This window comes from Myotis brandtii, unplaced genomic scaffold, assembly GCF_000412655.1.
Source record: "Myotis brandtii unplaced genomic scaffold, ASM41265v1 scaffold1145, whole genome shotgun sequence".
Lineage (NCBI taxonomy): Eukaryota > Metazoa > Chordata > Mammalia > Chiroptera > Vespertilionidae > Myotis > Myotis brandtii.
Window position 1 is genome coordinate 1134575 of NW_005353947.1, and position 7269 is coordinate 1141843.

The window sequence follows — 7269 nt, forward strand, 5'->3', positions numbered from 1 at the left end:
CTGCCATGCCTGCTTCTTCACTCCTGCTACTAAAACCTTACTCTGTCCCTTCTTACACATGCAGAACCAGACCCAAGGTGGCAAGGTTTGAGCGATTTTTAAAATTCCTTAACATACATTTTAAGGCAGTTTGAGGAGGAGCTATTACCCATGTTGCAGGAAGGGGAGGGACCGGGTTGCCTTCTCTTTAAAAAATACCTGAATAAAAGAACTAATCAAAATAAGGCTTATTTTCTAACTTCATTTGTCCTTGGGTGTGGACAGCAAATGATACTAATCAGATTGACATAAACTATTTAACCTCTGTGTAGGGAGGCAAATGCAAATCATTTATTCCCAAGTGTCCTTGGTTTAGGGAAGACAGGATTTAAGGATTTAGGGAAGACAGAATTTCTGCTCAGTTTCCCTATTCTACTTGTCCCAGCTTACCGGCCTGTCATCCATTCAACTTTCTTTCAACATTTCTCTTTACCTTCCTCCATTACACCAAAGCCATACTTAACAGTTAGTTAGAACTCTTAGCCTTAATTTTCAAGTGACATGTACATAATTAACATTCCTCAGATTAGCAATACATTCATATATTTTTTAAGAGACACAAACAGAAATTTCACTAGCTAAACGATTTTAAACAACAAAGACACATATTTAAACAATAAAGACAGATAACATTCCCCATTAAAAACTTTGAATCACCACGGAAACTCGGGAGAGGTTTAGAAGGGTTTTATTTTTTTTTTTAAGAAAACAAAACAAAACAGAAACAAACATAAAAACACTTTTACACTGGCGCGCACCACATTTATACCACAAAATACCACCAAATCAGTTTCAATTGTGCAGAGATACAGAACAAGTCCCCGAACAGAGGCAGTAGGAAACTGCCTAGGAACGCTTCTCTTCTACCTTTTTTTAAAAAAACAGGCCAGCCTGGAGTTTTGACTCCCCTCCTGGAAGTCCCAGAGACGGTGAATACCGTCTAGAAACCATTCCTCCAGATACAGGACAAGTCCCTAATACACAAACATAGACAGAAATCCTCACTAAGTGGGCTGATTCCTCCCGTGAAAGAGAGCAAATGTCTCTGAGAAAACCAACTCAACAGCGATGCCCGAGACCTTGCAGACCATCACAGGTTCAGCTTCCAGCAAATCAAACATTTTAACCAGATGAGCAAACAGAAAATCAAAGTAGCTTCCGCTCTCACACAGACCAGTTAATCACAGATAATACATCCGTACTCACACTCTCTCAGTAGACTATCCCACACTGGAGCTGAGCAGATAATGCCCAACTCCCCAGATGGGCATGGGGGCACTCTCCTGGCACCCACACCCCAGACCAGAATTCTCGACAGACATCTCAGTGAGAACTTACCGGAGGAGTTAAGGCTGCATCCAGCCCCACCCCCCCTTCTCGGTAGCAAATTGGCTAGTCCCACACAAGCAAACAAACAGAAAAGTGAACCCATAATTCCTTAATCGAATCTGAATTCACTCACCTCCAGAGTCTTGATTCCTGATTACCTGACGAAGTCCTATGACTCTGAAAGGGCGAGGGCTACGCCCTCCATCTTACCTTGGCCATGTGCTCGGCAAGGCTTCTTCCCGGAAGCCCAAGCCTCTGCTAGCCACACCCAGGACTTCTTTAAGCTAACCAATGACAATCAAGGGAAGTCGCCATAGATATGACCACATCCTGTGTAACAAGACACCGACTTGCACCTGGCCAATCGGCAGGGCCCACAGTCCTTTCTCCTCCCCTTACTCCAACCCCCCTATAAAACCCCTCTCCACACAGAGTTCTCTCTCTCTGCTTCCTGCTGCTGTGTCGGCGAGGTGGGGGAGCCAAGCTAGCTTGAATAAAGACTCTTATGCTTTTGCATCGGACCTGGCTGGCTCCCTGGTGTGGTTTCTTGGGGATCCTGAAATCTGGGCATAACAGACTCCTGGGGAGGTGATCAAGCTCCCCCTTCTACTAACTTGAAGTAGGCCTGACTAACTGGGACCCCTACCTTACAGATTCTGTTGACAGGTTCAGAGGTGTCCGCCCACTTTCTCCAGATGCCGGCTGGGTCCTGGGCTGAGATCTGGGAACGCCTGCAGTTCCCGCAGGGTCAATTCTGCTAAAATCAGCAGTGAGTGCCTTCCGGAGGCCTGTCCCACGCCCCTGGGCCTCAAACCCCGTCCCCTCACTGGAGGCTAAACAAAGCCAAAGCAGGTAACTTCCGGGTCAGGGAACCATATGTTACAGAAGAGCAAAGAAAAACCAAGCACGCTTCCTAAAGAAAGGGAGGGACCCATTTATTAACACTAGTGACTAGTGGACTCGGGGAAGTAATTTCCAAATCAGAGTGAAGTAACATACAGAGGCTTTGCTTTTTATAATCTTCTGGGGTCTTTGTCTTGCAGATATGGTTCCGCCCCCTTGTGGGCTTATAGGAAGGCCCCCAGGTGTTGGGGTTCCCAGGTCATATCAGATGATCTTCCTGGGGCCAGCGATAATGACCTTCCCCCCCCCCCCACCCCAGGGCAGTGCATTGTTCAGTTTTTATGGCCTGACACACCTTGCAAGACCAGTTTCCTCCTCAAAATGAGATACATGCCTTTAAATCTCCTGGCATAGTGCCTGGCACAGAGAAAGTCTTCATAAATAAACAAGAGTGCTATCATTACTATGAAGAACCCAGTTTATCCAGGGCCACACTCCTCTTGGGAATGCTCAGGAACAAGAGTAGGACCATGGTGAGGAGCAAGTAGTCTGTTTTATGACATATTCTAGGAGATCTTTTCTCCCTGGTGGCTGTGGTCATCTCCCTTAAGCTCTCCCTAAGTTCCTGCCTCAATAGGGTGCTTTGGGACATTCAGCAACGTGTTGGTGTTGCTCTGGGTCCTTTGCCTGTCAGAGCACAAGTGCAAGTACTAGAAGCTTTGAAAATGGCATGGGACTGGGATGGCAGGAACCTTGATCAGACAAAACAACACTGGCTGCAATTCCAAGTAGGGCCAGATGGGTTCGAACCAATGGGAGGCAGCCTTGCCTAGAACAACGTGTGCCGCCCAGAACCCTGCAATGTCCAACATTAAGCAAAACCCAGTCTTCTGATCCAATCCTCACATTCTCAGTGGCAATTTCATGGCTTGTATTAACCTATGATTGAATCAATATGTAATTGCTCTCCATGGCAAGTCTTAGAAAAGGCTGTATGTATGCTCACCTTTGTATCTCTTGCCTCAGGAACTCTCTTTCAGTTCTCCTTTCTGAGTTGCAGTTGAAGAAGGGTGAGTGAATTTGAGTAGAAATCATTGACATTGACTGGCTAAGCTTTGCCTCTTTACAGCACACCTTTGCCCTAGGTGACATTATTTCTTCCAGAAACAGTCTGAGAGGTTGGTGAATATGTCCATAGGCACATGAGTAGTAAGTAAGTGGCCTCTTTGGGATTTAAGCCTATGTCTATGGACTTCAAAGCCTGGCTCTCACTTTACCTTCTAGTCATTTCCCCCAGCTTCTAGTACTTGCACCTGTACTCTTGTTACAGCAAAATTTCTAAGTCAGTGGTTCTCAACCTTGGCTGCACATTAGAATCACCTGGGAATCTTTTTAAAATCCTGATTTCTGGGCCTCATACTCCAGAAATGTTTCTTTGTTATGGGGTGAGGCCACAACATTAGTAACAAAGAAACAGAATTTCCGGAGGGTGAGGCCCAGAAATCAGGATTTTAAAAAGATTCCCAGGTGATTCTAATGTGCAGCCAAGGTTGAGAACCACTGTTCTAGGTGGAGGGAAGACAAAACAACCAGGCACTCGGAAGATCAGGAAATGCACTTTATTGCAGGAGCACCTGTGCTGAATGGCTCAAGGAAATTGGTTCCCAAATCTGAGTGCTGAATGTGGTGGGGTTTTCCCTTTTATCCCCCTGGTTTCTTTATTTCCCAAATATGGACCAGGCTTCTGGACTTTTCACGGGCTTTTGCAGCCCCTGTGATGATTGTAAGTGGGGGAAGTGAGATAGTGACCAAGACCCCATCTGGTGCCTGCAGTCAGACCCTATTGTATGGTTTATGGCCCCTGTAAGATAAGCACTCAGGGAAACAGGCTTTGTAAGGCTAGCTAGGATACAAGCGGAAAAGGGGGTTGGGGCTAGCAAGCATATGCATGGAAATGCAGGTTGGGGGGCTCAAGCTGCCATTCACACTCTGACAGGCAAGGGACCCAGAGCACCACCAACAGGTTGCTGAATGTCCCAAAGCACCCCATTGAAGCAGGAACTTAGGGAGAGCTTAAGGAGGATGACCACAGGTCTTATCCACCTTCTCCTAGGATATTGATTCATTTGAAATGAACAACACAGAAATTTATGGACAGGAACCCTTGGCTGTCAGGATGCCTCCATAATGCCCTCTGTTATGACAGCCCCCATTTCCAACTCAATGAGAAGGTAAACAGTTAACAATGATCTGGTATGGCAGTCATGACTTCTATTTCACCTGATGGGTAAAGACAATCCTTCCAGCGGTTCTCAGCCTGTGGGTCACGACCCTTTCACAGGGGTCGCCTAAGACCATAGGAAAAAAACACATATATAATTACATATTGTTTTTGTGATTAATCACTATGCTTTAATTATGTTCAATTTCTAACAATGGAATTGAGGGTCACCACAACATGAGGAACTATATTAAAGGGTCGCGGCATTAGGAAGGTTGAGAACCACTGGATCCTTTGCACCTTCTTTCCCTTAGCATCTGCTCTGCATGTCAGAGTCTAGTATGACACAACGTTTTAAATCCCAGAAACTGGAGTTAGTAGAACTTTGTTGGACTCCCAGCTCTACTACCTCATAAGTGTACATGACCTTGGCAAGTTACTTTATTTCTTAAAGTTTTATTTCTTTACCCATGTATCCATTGGTTGAGCAAATATTGATGAATATCTTGCCCACGGTTGCCACGGACGGTTTTATGTTGGAGGTGGGGATGAGGAAATGAACACATAGTGGTTCCTGCTTTCATGGAATTCACAGCATTCTGAGGGAGACTGTCAACTAAGCAGAAGAGTAAACAGGGGTGTGATAAGTGCAGAAACAGGAAATACTATAAAAGTATAGGGAAAAGTCAACCGGACCCATATCTTTCTTCTCTTCCCCCAAGCTGCCCCTTCTTGAATGGCTTCATTCTTCCCTGTTAAAGAATATCTTCTCCATCTATAAAAGCCCTTCCCAGATTTCACCTTTTTAATAGTCCCATTCTATCTTCTGTGATCTGTCCCTCTTTGAGCCTTGACAATGCCCCATACCTCTCTTTAATTGCTTTCCCCCAATTGTGCCATATTACACCATATTTTCCATGAAGGCTCCCTGTCTGATTAATCAGTGTTTTCCTCACAGCCCAGGGAAGAAGCTCAGTAGTTGATCAAATATTTCAAATGGAAAAGTGCTCATTAATGGACTATGTTGTTCCCCAAAGCTTCTCTGTTGGGGCAGAACATATTCTTTTTTATTGATTTTAGAGAGAAGAAGGGAAAGGGAGAGAGATATACAAACACATCAATGATGAGAGAGAATCATCGATCAGCTGTCTCCTGCATGCCCCCTACTATGGATGAAACCCACAACCAGGCATATACTCTGACCAGGAATCGAACTGTGACCTACTGGTTCATGAGTCAACACTCAACCACTGAGCCACACCTGCTGGGCAACAGAACATATTCTTTTTAAGTGCAATTGGATGCCCACTAGTATGACACAGATTTCTTCATGGTTCTAATTGGTTGTTGCTAGTGATGACTTGATGGGGCACTGTTATCATTTGTAATCCTAGTTATTGTTCAGCAACACACCCACAGTTTTTCTGATGATCAGATGGCTCTTGGCAAAATAGAAGAATCTTCTCAGGTAAGGATAAAACAAAGTTAACTATTCTTCATCTCAAAGACACGCTTAGCCAGATGAGAACTCTGCTGATTCTAAACCTAGTTTTGGAAAATCTGGAAATCTCCCTGCCCTTACTTTCCCCCTTCTCCTGGAGTCCCCCACGTCGAACATGTGGTCCCCATGTTCCCCTATATGACATCCTGGCAGCTTTTGCAAATGATAGCTCTTGATTCTTATTGAACTGAAAGGGCTTCAGAGGAGTGTGTGAGTCACACGGGAAAGACGGACTGTGTCCCCTGTGGAAGGAACAAAACAGCTCTGTTAGGAATGGAAGTCTGTGTATGTTCATCCAGCTGCACATTGCAGTACACTGTTCTGGGGAAGGTCAATGTGAAAAAGCAAACAAACAAAAAACAAACAAACAGACAAAAAAACAATGCCATTCCATTCTTCCTTTACTTAGCTATGCCTGTGTTAGAAACATATGCCTGATAAAGTGCAAATATAAAGTGTCGTAGAAAATGTAATATTGTATTGACGTGTAAATAAATAGCAGGAAAAAGTTGCTGATTGCATAATGATTGGAAAGGCAATTGTAAAGCAAAAATGTGAATGCATCTTAAATGTTTATTACTGGGATAGTGAACTGAGTCTTTAATCAATGGAAGTACATCTGACAAGTATGTTGATATCTGCAAATAGCCATTATTTAGGAAGAGGGAAGTAAGCACAGAAAGTGTGAAGAGCATTTTTTCCAGCAAAATGTGAAGTACACAGAAGTGATGCAGGTCATGCATGGAGTATGGGGATCATCTTTTATGCCAGCATGGCTGTTATTGGCTTTATGACATTTCTGCTTGGTACTATCATTTTCTGAAATGTATAATTCAATTAAGGCTAAAGGAACTGATAAAGTGATTTTTTAAATGTCAAAGTTTAATCCTTATAGTAAAAAACAAACAAACAAACAAAAAACCCTGCTTATTGGGTACACACTGGTTAGACTGATAAGTCACCTCAGGCATTCACTTTGGCGACAAAGTATGAATGGCCTGTCTCAGTTCCTCTGTCTTTGACCTGACCTTCAGATAGTGCCTTTTCATTTACAGTTCAAAAGACCTTGGAAAAAAAATTGAACCTAAAATTTGAATGAAAAAGGCAGTTCTTAGGATAGGTGTGGTGGTAAGAGAAATGTAGGGCAATTTACAATCCTACCTAATAAAAGACATCATGCAAATTGACTGTACCTTTGCTATGTGACAAGCCACGCCCACCAGTCAATCAGAGCGACTATATGCAAATTAACCCAACCAAGATGGCGGCCGGCAGCCACGGAACTTGAGCAAGCAGGAGGCTTGGTTGCCCCGGCGATGGAGGAAGCCAAGCTTCC